Source organism: Xenopus tropicalis, chromosome 7, assembly GCF_000004195.4.
Source record: "Xenopus tropicalis strain Nigerian chromosome 7, UCB_Xtro_10.0, whole genome shotgun sequence".
NCBI classification, from domain to species: domain Eukaryota; kingdom Metazoa; phylum Chordata; class Amphibia; order Anura; family Pipidae; genus Xenopus; species Xenopus tropicalis.
The window spans coordinates 89,663,358-89,677,477 of record NC_030683.2 but is presented as its reverse complement, the minus strand read 5'-3'; the positions used below and the strand labels follow the sequence as shown (position 1 = coordinate 89,677,477).

Here is a 14,120-nt window from a genome sequence, read left to right as displayed (position 1 = left end):
GGATTTCTTGAACAAATCTGGGGATGTCAATGTCCATGCTTACCCATTTGTTGACGTTTTTATTGTTATTTGTACTATTTGATTTTATTTACAATGGTACAACTTATGCCAACCAGTTGCCTATCAGGTACAAAGCGCATGTTTGGGTTTAAATTGCTAGCCTAAGGGAGGTGTTTTGTATACAACTCCCTTGCACCCTCAGCTTAGTGTGCCCATAAAAACTAGCTTTTGCATCAAAGGAGTAGTTAGGAGAATGCAGGTGGATGCCCAATGCCTCAATCTATACTTATGCTGGTGGCATACGTACTGAATGATTATCAGCTAGGACAAAATATATATAAAAAGGCCTATTCCCAATTAAATTACATGTAAATCCCCTACAAAAAAATGAATCAGTGAACAGTCTCTCCTGTTGTTCATAGGTTAATAGTAAGGCTGCAGCATCCACTTAATCCACTTCTCCTCCTCTGACCCACTCGGCCCCTTCAGTACTGCTGGTTTCCACAAAACCTCTGTTCCTCTGCTGGAGAAACATGTTTTTTATCCTAGCATCCTGTCTTCAGCTCAGTTTAATCATTACAATGCTCAATCCAAGCAAGACTTTTTATCAAAGTTATTTCCGCCTGTGTAAGCTTGTATTCTTAATTGAATGAACATTATAGCGCACATGTGATGTTTGCAGAACCAAATGTCACTGAAGATTAGTGAGACGGAAAATGGCTGTCTGGTGAAAGCTGCTATTTGTTTTAGGAAAAAGTGATGGTGCTGGCATATAGGGGATATATGCAATACAGGTGGTCTGCTTTAGGTGGGGGAGATGTGGCCAGCTCTTATACATGTTATGAAATTGTAGGGTTTACATGTCCTTTAATAAAATATTTATGCTGACCATATTATGTGGCCACCTTGTTCCACTATTAAAAGATCACAGAATATTGTATTGGGAAAAATTGTATTGAGTAATGTCTATTTTATCTACCCCATAAGTAGAAGAGGAGATAAAGGAGGTTGTGGACAAAGAAGAGGAGAATAACAAGTGTTTTCCATGGCTGACATTGCAAGCATTCAGTATAATCTTCATAGATGCTAGAGGAAAGCACAAAAAAAGTGGGAGAAAATAATAAGGTTTAGTTGCCTTTTAAACTGAGTGTAGCTAGAATCAATATTGGGGGGGGGGCAGCAAGTGAGGAAAAAAAATAGAAATGGGGAAATAAATTACCACAACATGTCATTTGACAGAAATAAATGAAGCAGCAATTATTTATATCTATAAATTTTCTACAGATCCAACAGTATATGAGAAAATGAATTTCTTATTCCAAGACAAATCCAACCAAATTCTCAGCTTACCTGAATGACCATTGTTGGTGACCTTGAAGTGACCAGTTAAGGGCCCATCATAACCAATCAGTTCTAACTGAGCCAGTTCTGGGTTGTGTCTGACTTTCTTCCTCTGAATGTCTATGGGTGACTGATGTCTCAATGCACAGACAGGATATTTTTTCCCCCAATTTGCTTCATCCACCTCTCCCTCTGTAAACAAGAAGCTTTTAGAAACTGACTTATTAATACAGTACATTCATTACATAGATGTAAACAACATTCATCACAAGTCAGCTGGTGTGAGGTGCCTTTAGTTGCACACTTACAGCCGGATGCCATTTCTGCATGGGGTGGTTTGGGGGCTACTGGCATCTTCTCTGCTGGAGGAAATGCTACATGCATCATTAGCCTTATACTACGCCTTTGTATTTTGAACCTAGAAGGGCAGTCAGGTCACCCATGAGTGTTTGTTACTGGTTTATCCTATGCCCTCTGCTAATCTCTACCATACCTCCCAACTGTCCAGATTTTTGCGGGACAGTCCTGATTTTAACAGCTCAGTCTGCAGACCCAGATTCTTACTGAAAAGTTCTTTATTTCCCTTTGATCTCCTGCACTGATCGCCAAAAATGATACAATGTTTTTCAAACTTAATTAAACAAGCAGCTTTTGGCAGAGAGCCCAGAAAACTCAACAGGCAACACCTGCACTTAGATACACCTTTAACTATTAAGCTAAACAGGTCTCCTGGGGGAACTGAGACTTGCAGCTTAAAGGGCAATTTCAGCTTCATTAGCAAAACTGTAATAACACATAAAACCCCCAAAAATGTACTCAAACTTTCATAACCTGCCAAATTTTGTAAAATGGGATTGGTATTTAGGGGGGTGTGATCACAAAAACGAGTGTGTGGCCCAAAACTTTCGCTGTGCTAAACACGGCATCTCTTTGAATTTTTCAAATGTTGGGAGGTAAACTCTACCGCTAAAAGTTTAATAATATATTTGAAGAAAATTGAATTGTAAGTACAGGATATAGGCGATACATTGTAAATTGTTTGAATACAGACTTATTATGGTCTGTTTCAAGGTAGAGAGTCTCTATGTCTCCATCTTAGTTAGTACTGATATTGGTATGTATGGTTTATGTACTGTATGTGAGTGTATAGATAGGTCAGTATGGGTCTGTATGTGAGTGGATAGATAGGTCAGTATGGGTTTATGTATGTGAGTGTATAGATAGGTCAGTATAGGTTATGTGTGCTGGGTTCACTATGTAACTATGTAACTGTGTAACAATAACAAAGGGATGTGTCGATGCAGGGAGCACAAAAGAATTTCCTAATGTACTTCAATGCTTATAAATTGAGGGAAGGAAGCTCCTTAAAAATGATGGGATATTTGCATTGGTGTAAAATTTGTATTGATTTTTATTAAGTTTCTTGCTACATTGGCCACAGGGTGTCAGTGTGAGATAAACTGTGCCAGGTACAGTATAAATGATTGATAGCCTGCCAGAAGGTCTATAAAGGCCTATTACATCATGGTCTGTGCCAAGATTTTAATAGAGGTGTTTTAATTTTTGAAGATTAAAATAAGTGCTGTTGGAAGAGTGAAATGTGCGCAAAACAAACAGCCTAGCTGTCTGTAAGCAACATAGCTAGGTCTCTTTCATCTACATAAGCCTTCTGTAGACTCTGTTAGCTAAGATTCTTAAAGGGGCAGTTTACACAAGAAGTCAACATAATTCTTATTTGGAAGCCTGGGACAAAGGATGGGCTTGTTTATGAATAGCCTGTGATCTCTATAAGGGCTATAGCCCACGGGGAGTTTCCTGCAGTCAAATCTTGGCTACCGCAGGCAACTAATCTCCCTGAAATGCCTTCCATCGTCAATAAAGTGAATCGCAGATGGGAAGGTACACGTGGTATTCATTTTCCAAAGTTACCCGAAGTTTCCTTCTGCAGGAAACCTCTGCCAACTTTGGAAAACCTAGTGCCCTATTTGCCTTCCCACCGTTGATTTACATTATTGCCAGTGTGAAAGCATTTAGAGGGGATTAGTCGCTGATATTTAATCACAGGCAACCAGGGGCGGGTCGAGCCAACCGGGCGCCCTAGGCAACCCGGTCGGCCACCTCACCCCTGCACCTGCATCGTGCACCCTCCCGTGTATTTTGGCGCGCATGCGCAGATGGAACGCGCGGGGAGGGGGGAGCAGCCATGTGAGATAAGAAGCGACGCGAAACAGATCGCAGACTAGGGGTAGGCAGGAGAGGCTCCTACCTGGTGCCCCCCAGTTGATGCTCCCTAGGCAGCTGCATCTTCTGCCTACCCCTAGTTCCAGCCCTGCAGGCAACTTATCTCCCCGTGGCCCATGACCCTTATGGGGGAGAAGGGGAAGTAATAAGCGCAACAATGATAAAGTCCAGAACTTTATAATCTTCAGTATGTAGTTAATGAAGAAAATATATGTTACCAGATTTCAGACTGGGCTAAAAATGATTGTTATCTCAAAAAATGTCACCTTTATTGGCAAATCTTCATACCCTCAGAAGGGGCTATACAAATTCAGTTTGGCAAGCATTTTTCATAACTAATGCAAACATAAACAAGCATAAATAAATATATTTTCCTTTACAGACACCCATGCTATCAGTGCACTTAGTAATCCCTCTCTACTTTAGGAACACTAGTCTTCTACTTTTCTTAGCACATTAAAAATGAGCTAAAGTTAAATCAAATTTTGGTCTAGTTACAATGTAATCTATTCATAGATCTTACTGTACCATCACAGAGGCAAAAGAACCCTAATGATATTTATGATCTTTCCCTTTAATGTTTCCCCGTAACCTCCCTTCTTTCATGTTTTAGCAAGTTATACCCCTGTTCCAAGTAGCCTTTACATGCTCAGGGCTGTTGGCTGCTAATAGATTAGGAAGTTTGCTGGATATTTGAATATGTTGCAAGAGAAAACTCTGACAGCCCTTTTATCCTTTGTTTAGCACTTAACACTTATACTAACGGCCAATGACTAATCAGTTCTGGGAAAACAAAATGAAAAGGCCAACATTTATTCAAATTTGATTTTTTGAGGTTGTTGAAACCAAAATCCACAGCAGCAAATGTATGAAATATATACTATGTATGGGATCTATTATGCTTTGGACATGCAGTCTTCCTTAACATATAGTTTTAAGGCTACTGAAACCATCATAAGACTCAAGAAAATTGTTTTTTAAAGAGAACTCTGTTGAAATGTAACTTATATTTATTGAACCCCCTATCTGGAAACTTGTTACATTTTTTTAAATGATTTTCTTTTTCTCTGTAATATAACAGTATCCTGTACTGGTTCCAACTAAGCTGCATGAATCCATATCCAAAACAGTCCAAGGTTTATTTCATGTTTAAATAAGACTTAAGTTATGGAGATCCAAATTATAGAAAATCCCTTATCCAGAAAACCCCAGGTCCTATTCCTTCTGGATAATCTCACACCCTTGGAGTTAAATGGATAATAGGTTTCCAAATACCTGTGTTTACCAAAGTAGTGCATCTGTACTCCAAGAAGAATAGCAGGTCATAACAACAGACCAGGAGCTTCTCTTAATATCCTATTGTAAGGTATTTAAAGCATAGTAAGCATTGTTCTGATTGGGGCAAAACGTCACTTGTAAATATGTTTGTCTGCATCTTACTACCCCTTTGTTTTATATGAATCCCTTACCTTGGTAAGTCCATTCTACAACATGTGAGGTGGTTAAGTGGCAGGCGAGGACAAGAAACAAGTACAGACCAAGCTGCAGAAGCCTTGCCATAGTTCAGCCTGCTTGTATCCGTAAGGACAGATGTGCTAAGCCTATAATCCACAGCTCATAATATGTAAATATTTTAAAAAGCCGGCTTCATGAAAGGCTCCTTTCCCTCCCACTACACAGGGTTCTGCCCCCACCACCCACCCTCTGTCTACATTTACCTAGTTTTTTTTTTTAAAGGGAAGGCATAGTTGTGCTGAATTTTGGTTTCGCCTTAAAAGGATTTTATTGATCTGGGCTCACAATCCTGTCATGTTTTACCAGCTTAGAATAGAGAGTTTGGGTCTTTGCCCAGTTTATTGCAGGTCTGTGTTAGACTTGAAAAGTTGATATTTGTCTTTTTGCCACTCTGACTTATTTAGTAGCCTAATAGATTAAAAGCTTACTCCCATAAACATTTAAAGTATTTAGTGAAAAGTTTTCTTGTGTTTCTGTGTAGATAATGAAACTTTAATTAGGCCGGTATAACTGTGTTGGTGCCTTCTTAGTCCACTCTATGGGTTGCTGTCTGTGTGATAGAATTTACAATATAGCTGTCTCTATGTTCAGTCTGTAGGTCTGTTTTCCTTTAACACTCTTCCTGAGTAGCCTGGCTGTATTTATATAATTCAAATATTGGAGCCCTAAATAACCTATAATATCTTCTAACGCTGTCAGATTATATGTCCATGTCACACCTTTAATTATTGACAATAACTAAACCCTTTAAAAACTATATGGCTGTATTTTATACACTGAATTTACTGTACCAGCCCAAAATTACTGTCATACAACAATTGCTTGTCTTTTGATCACGTTAGGCAATCTTTTGTGTAAGTGACAGTGACACTGCACATGTTCAGACAAAGGCAAGAGATCCTCTTTACTCACCCATTATCAATATACAGTATATAGGATATAAAGACATTTTGTTCATTAAGCTACTAATAAATGTCCCCCCTTTTCAGCAAAACAGGGATTGTTTGTCCGTATATTGCAATATATTCAAGTTGGCCAACTATGTCAAAGTCATCCCTGGTGTGGCCAGCCCTACACTTACTTTTATCTGATTCATTAAGAATTCTAATGCATTTATCCCTGTGCATTTTTCACAGGGATAAAGTTTTACCTGCAACTTGGTTTCCAAGGTAAAGAAAACTCCCAAATTGCCCTTTTTATTGGCTTTTAGTGGGATCAGCTGACTGTAACTGGGAATGATGGGAGCTACAAGAAGAAGCTGGCCACTGCTCCTGTATAAACTATAGCAAAAAAGGGAAAGTTGTGTTTACCATTACATTTTAAACCATTAGGCAGGGGTACAATGAGTCTGTGACCACAAAATTCATACAAAGACAAGAGGTCCTCTGCACTCATGCATTTTTTGCTCATTTTGTGAAAAATGTATAAGGAAGCAATAGAATTTTTAAACATTTGATCAGGAACATTCCTGCACTTAGTGCCACCCTGAGGTGGCATAGCTGATGATGTTTTTCTTCTTCAGATGAGGTTGAGGGGAGCTGCATCCCTAGTATAGAGAAAGTAATAGCACACTCTGCACTTGAAGTGACAATATTCCAATTTAAAAATCAAAAATTTCTTTGGTATAGTTACCAGGACCAGCTTTTTGCCACCCCTGGAAAATTGTGGGGCCTCATGGCAGCAGCGCCCCTGAATCTGATTAAAGTGTAGGATTGGTCAAACCAGGGATGACTTTGATGTATTTTTTGCAATATATGGACAAACAGTCCCACTTTTGTTTAAAGGGGAGGGCATTTTAGTAGAAGTAGTGTACAAAATGCAAAGTACATTATGTATGAAATTTGTATGAATTTTGTGGTCACATCCCAACTACACATGCTCAGTCTGCTCTGGGTTGTTGGTTAGGAGCTAACCTAAGGGGGTCAATGGAAAACATAAGCATTAGTAGAAAATGATTTACATCTGTTACAGTAGCTAATTCTACTAAACTGATTCAAAATGTGCTGGATTTTATCCTGCTATGTAGTTTTAACCTGTATTTATTACTTATCCCCTTACTACTGTGAATGTTATATATATTATATATTCATGCTGTATAATGCAAGTCGGTCACTATCCTCAAGTGACTAACTGAAGCTGCAAGTTACAGAGGCGCTACTAGGGCAGTAATCCCCAACCAGTGGCTCACAAGCAACATGTTGCTCACCAACATTCTGTTGCTCCCAGTGGCCTCAAAGCGCTAATTTTTGAATTTCTGTCTTGGAGGAAAGTTTTGGAGGCAATGTGTACTGCTAAGCAGAGCCTCCTGTAATGCAAGTTCACAATGGGCTACCAAATAACTAACTGCAGCCTTTACTAGTCACCCTCTAGAAGCTTTTTATGTTTGCATTGCTACTCAACTTTTTTATATTCAAACATTGTTCACAGGTAAAAATGGATGGTGACGTCTGTACTGGGAACATATTTGGAGGCACAGATCTTCACTGCTATTGAATTATGGTGGCCTTGAGTTGGTATAGAAACTTGAAGTATAGGGGGCTGATTTACTTACCCACGAACGGGTCGAATGGAGTCCGATTGCGTTTTTTTCGTAATGATCGGTAATTTGCGATTTTTTCGTATGTTTTGCGATTTTTTCGGATTCTTTACGAATTTTTCGGATCCAATACGATTTTTGCGTAAAAACGCGAGTTTTCCTATCCATTACGAAAGTTGCGTAAAAAGTTGCGCATTTTGCGTAGCGTTAAAACTTACGCGAAAAGTTGCGCATTTTTCGTAGCGTTAAGTTTTAACGCTACGAAAAATGCGCAACTTTTCGCGTAAGTTTTAACGCTACGAAAAATGCGCAACTTTTTACGCAACTTTCGTAATGGATACGAAAAACTCGCGTTTTTACGCAAAAATCGTATTGGTAACGAAAAATTCGTACAGAATCCGAAAAAATCGCAAAACATACGAAAAAATCGCAAAGTAATCGCAAAATGTTCGTTTTCAAGTCGGAACTTTTCCAATTCGGGTCGGATTCGTGGGTTAGTAAATCAGCCCCTAGGTGTTACATTTTGTCTATGTTTTGTGTTTTTGGTGTGAGACCTGGGATGATTCCAAACAAGAATTGTTGATCCATGTGTCTTACATTTTATCAGGTGTATAATATGCAATCCCACTGTATGCACACTTTCTACTATGCTACTTTTCTTCTGAGAATTGTAAAGGTATTAAAGGTCTTATTAAAGGTTCTTAAAATGGTAAATAGACATGTGAATGGCACTTTAGAAAATTAAAATATAATGCAGTCTGGTAACAAATTAAAAGAGATTAGGGCGAGGTCCTCAGGATCCTATTTACACTTAATTTAATAAACTATTGGCTTACCCTGCAGTGTTCTAAGTGTATTGCAACACATAAAATATAACACTCAATATCAGTATAAATGCAAATGGATCCATGGCACACACAGCACCCAAGAGTATAGTAGGTCTGCTGATGGGCAACAAAATATAACTTATGTCACAAGCAATAGCCTAGATCCATGACAGACAGCTTATCGCTGCAAAAACATTAGTCAACATTGTGGGTCGAGTTGACTGGCGTTAAGATAAATGGGAAATGATGCAGGCATTCTCTTGAGAGAGAAACCACATAACACTCTTGTTTGCTCTTGTGAATAAACAGGAGAGAAATAGTATAGCCTCCAAAAAAATAACACAGTGCATTTCACCCCTAATGTTAAAATGTGAGCACCAGACCAGAATCCTTCTTCCTTACTGCCACTATATCATAATTCCATCTATCTAGCTATGTGCCTTTACACAGTTACTGAAAAAGTAGCTTTAAGAAATATTGACACCAGAAATAAAACCATATTTTTAAATATCTATTATAACATTGTCTTTGCATGGTATTTATAATGGTCCCTTAAAAGTTATCCCAATGCTTTTACATGACCTATCTGATTCCCCATGTTCCTCTATGATGAGTCCGTTAGCATTAGAAGCTATAACTGACAGGTTGAGAAGGGACAGTCAGGTTGGCAAAATAGTCAGGTTTAGGAACTTTAAGCATCAGTTACCTACAAAAGCAGACCTATCAGTGCAAAGCAGTCACGTCTAATGTATGTTAATATTTTGAAGAGTTGTTTTTTAGTTTTAGTATCACTTTACATTCATCCCAGCAAAAGTATAACTACTTACTCCCTAAAGTGACTAGGGCTTGGCCTTAAAGGGGTGGTTCACCTTTAAGTTAACGTTTAGTATGTTATAGAATGGCCAAGTCTAAGCAACTTTTCAGTTGGTCTTTATTTATTTATTTTTTTTACAGTTTTTGAACTTCCTCTTCTTCTGTTTGCAGCTTTCAAACAGGGTCATTGACCCCAGCAGCCAAAAAAAACCTGTTGCTTTGAACTACAGTTTAATTGTTATTGTATTGTTATTGTTACGTTTTAGCATTGTATTCAAGTCCTCTCCTATTCATATATCAGTCCTTTATTCTCGCAACCAAATATCTGCTGCAACTCCAAATGGGAGAGCTGCTGGACAAAAACAGGAATCATTAAAAAACTACAAATAATAAAAAATAAAGACCAATTGCAAATTGTCCCAGAATATTACTCTCTACGTCATACTAGAATCCAATATTAAAGGGATGTAACTTGCATAACTACTGGAAACTGTTCATTGCTTTTCCCAGATGAAGACAGAGACAACGTAACAGATCTATAGTACAAATAATTATGCAGACAAAATGTTTCCTGTGTATAAATGGAAGATGATGTCACTTTTAAAATAAGCCCTATACAGTTTTACAATAGCAGCTGAAAAAACAAGAAAGCCATGACCCTCTTGTTTCAGAAATAGCCACATCTTTAACTAACTCAACATGGGACAACATGTATATGAGCTTATGGGTAGAGATGCAGACGATTACGTTTATCTGTAACATATCCTGGTGTCTGTAACTGATGTAGTGAAGTGACTATTAGGCTTAAAGGCCCCCATACACGGGCCGACTATAGGTGCCGATATCGGTCCCTTGGACATCGGTAAGCGAGCGGATCTGCTCGTGTATGGGCACCTTAAGTCCCACCTGATGGTGTCTCTGCTGCAAGACATTGAAGTCTTGAGATTGCTGCTGATATTGGGATGGTGGTGACAACCCTTCTAGTGAGCCCTAAGTTGTCGAGAAGAAGAAAACCCATGCAGGGAAACAGAAACCACCAGTTGCACTTGATTGATAAGTGATTCACTGATGAATTTCTAAAATGGACAGGATGGAAAGAGAACATGTAGTTGTGCATTTTACAACATAAAAAAAGTAGCAGTGATTCATCCATGGTAATAATCATCCACTAAAAACTCAGCTTATTCTTATAATAGAATAACAATGGCATGGCTATATAAACTAGTTATATAAACCATGTAATAGCGATGCACCAAATCCATTTTTTTTTGGGTTCGGCCGAACCCCAAATCATTTGTGAAAGATTCAGTCGAATACCAAACTGAATCTGAATCCTAATTTGTATATGGAAATTAGGCTACAGAAGGGTTAAATAGAAGCTTGTGCTTAAAAATGTTTTTACATCCTTGTTCATGTAACCAAAAGTCACATGGCTTTAAGGATTCGGCTCGGCCAGACACTTGGATAAGGATGAATCAAAATCCTGCTAGAAAGGTAGAAACTTCACTGAACCCCGAACTGATTCCTGGATTTGGTGCATCCCTGCTATGTAATATGTTTGTGCTGTGGGTAACAGGGGTTAAGGGGAAGCAATCTGACCAATCTGACGTACTATACACTTAAAGCTGGCCATACACGCACCGATAATATCGTACGAAACCTCGTTTCGTACGATATTCGGTGCGTGTATGGCATGTCGGCGAGACGACCGATATCGCAGGAAGCTGCTGATATCGGCTGACTCGCCGATCGGCCCAGTTAAAAGATTTTGATCGGGCGCCATAGGAGGCGCCTGACCAAAATCTGCCTTCAGTGCTGAATCAGCAGAAGGAGGTAGAAATCCTATTGTTTCTACCTCCTTATCTGCCGTTTCAGCCCTGAATGGTTTGTGACTGATGGTCGCACGAAAGATCGCAAATCGCCACGTGTGTGGCCACCTTAAGAATATGGCCAGCGTAATCCTAAAGTGGTAACCTGCTCTGTTAAATACTGTCACCCTGCACTCATATCCCCCCCGCACTCTGTCATCCGTAATCTCTACTGTGAATTCCCCCTGTCATCAACTTAACTATTATCTGTAGGCACCAGGTCAACATTGCTGTAATATAAAGGCAGCCCCCGGTCTGTTACCCCCTGCAAAAGGAAATCAAAGATTCAAGAATTTTAAGCATTGTCAAGTTTATTGTTATATTTACTTTGTATTTACAATTTGTATATCACAAAAAATCCACTTTTGTACAAGTGTAATTCATATTACATATGTATTTCAATAAACTGAATTTATTCTTGTTAAAAAACAAGAATATGGCCAAAGTTCCAGATTTAACCACACAGAAGTACTTTGTACATAGGTCTCTCAATTAGAGAGAAAAGTGTTTAATGAAAGTACAAGCAACAAGCAATAGGTTGCCTTTAGTACAGTGCCTTGTACTGCTCACTCAGCCTCTCTCCTGCAGCCATTATAAACAGGGAACTTCATCATTAAAAATATAGGTGAGGGGCAGTGGTGTGACTCCCAGGGTGCCCAAGCAGAAACTTTCAACAAACAAACAAAAAAAAAACATTTGTATGAGCATTGGAGGGCCTTCTACCCTGAGGGGCCCCTGCACAACCATACAAGCCATATGTCTGCCCTTGGATTCTGATTCTGATGTAACTGACCCCAGTGTATATGTTTGTCAGTTTTAACTTGACTGATGTGAATGATTAAACCCTTTCTGTTAAGTGTTGGTTTAGATATCAATGCTATATAAATAAAGGATAACAACACTAAATCCTTGTCTAAACAAAACAAGGTAAATGGGTTTAACATCTGAATGAAAATATGGCCTCTTTATAAGCAGTTGTATTTAGCATTTACATTGACTTTTTGTGTATGCAGCAATTTGTGCTCCCAAAACTATCCCCAAGTAAGTTGAGTGTTAAACCCGGCAAAATACTCTCTTTGCACTTCTTTATAATTGAGCTCAGTGCCACTCAGTCCTTGCTGCCTTCCCTTTCGAATCCAGTGCTGCTGCACCTATTAAAGCAAGGGAACCCTAAAGCTACCGCCATCTCCTGACCAGGCAGTAGTTCCAGGGTTCCCTTCGTGCCCAGTATAAATAGGTACACTGCACTTACGCCTAAAGAATCAGGTGCAGACATTACACGCACACTGAACACCAAAATGACACCAGTCAGATTGTATCTAATTTGCAATTAAATGCACGTGCAGTTGCATTAATTTTGGCGAAATGAATGCAATTGTATCTGGCGCAACACCCCCTTGTGACCTCAGTGACATTAGAAATCTGTGAAATAATGCTGTGGGGAAAAGCATGATAATTTCACTTCAAAATGTCTTTGCTCACTGCACTTGTGGACTTAAATAACCCGTAGGGTGTTTTGTTTGCATTCTGCTGGATAGATAGGAGAACCAACCTGGTCTGGTTTGACTAGTACAAAAAAGTGTCCAAATGTAAAAGTCAGTTTCCCTGATACTGATGTTGTTAAGGCTAAATATGCTTATATAGAGATGTTCATTATACATGTCCTGATCTGCTTCTGTAGTCATAGGTTTTTGAAATCAGCATTTTGTGCACTATATTTACAAAAAGCATACATTACACTGCCAATTATCATTTTGTGTAAGCATGTCAGCTTAAGTGGAAAACTCAGTGAAATACTTGGAAGATAAAAACATAACTTAACAGTGATGTAACAAATTCTGAATATAAACATGTATGTATGTATGTATAACTTTATTTATAAAGTGCCACAAAGGTACTAGTTATGTGCATTTGCCTTTAAGCGCAGGACTAGGCAAAATAATGTTTTAGTGCTCCAGAAGGTAACAGCTGAGTTTTATCTTAAAGCGAGTGAGTCAGTGTTCCCTATGGAATGATTCAGGGATAGAGTTCCAGAGGGAAGGAGCAGCAAGATAGAAAGGTTTAGCGTGCCAGCATGCTGAATTAACAGGGTTAATGGTCATGCCATCAATAGTAAGGGTGAAAGGGTAGAAGGGCTAGGTTTGGGTGGGAAGACCATGAGCTCTTTTTTACCTAGGTTAAGTTTGAGGTGGCATTGGTTCATCCAGGAGGAGATAGCCAGGAGGCAGTTAGCAATCTGAGTTTGAACATCAGTGGTTAGTGCAGGGGTGTCTAAATATATCTGGATGTCATCTGCATATAAGTAATATTTAAGGCCAAAAGAAGAAATAAGGTCTCCTAAAGAGAGAGTGTACAGGGAGAACAGCAAAGGACCAAGTACAGAGCCATATGTATTAGTTACTAATTTATGAAATATTTGGATTGGATGAGTATGGCAGGGATTTATTTTCTGTCCTATTTCATGCTGAAATGGTACTACGTTTAGGTCCTAAACTGGTTCTAGGCTGGATAACTACCAAAATTAAATGCCTACATTCACATTCCAACAAAAAGAGATCTCATTTCTCAAATTAATAGTAATGTAAACTTCTATTACTAAATAAAATAAGCAATAAAATTCAGGCACGCACACACGCCATACTTGGCGCAGATATAAGCAGCCGATTTGAGGCCTTCAGACATTCTGCAGCTTTTCTTCCAATGTATTGAATCTCCTAACAGGCCTACCTGATGCAGGCCTCAGCTACTGCCGTCATTGCAATCCAATTCAGTGGAAAGATCCACTCGTTTGGTGACCTCACCAATATACAATATACAAATCCAAGACCTTGTTCACTTTACTTATTTTTATACAATTAGAGTACATTCTTATCAGATCCTGGTACTCATATACAATAGGTTTCAAACAAAGCTACCTTACCTCATTAGATTGCTCTGCTCTGAATTTGATCTAACCAAGTTGCATAAAAAACCTAAGAA

The 14,120-nt window shown here is 38.8% G+C and overlaps 1 protein-coding gene across 1 annotated transcript in view; it reads right to left on the bottom strand.

The window, feature by feature from the left end:
• The window catches only part of ca6 (carbonic anhydrase 6), a 61,294-nt gene that overhangs the window by 18,284 nt on the left and 28,890 nt on the right, over positions 1–14,120 (bottom strand). The window contains 1 exon segment of the mRNA NM_001079014.1: positions 1,351–1,533. The gene's annotated coding sequence lies outside the window, so the exon portion shown is untranslated.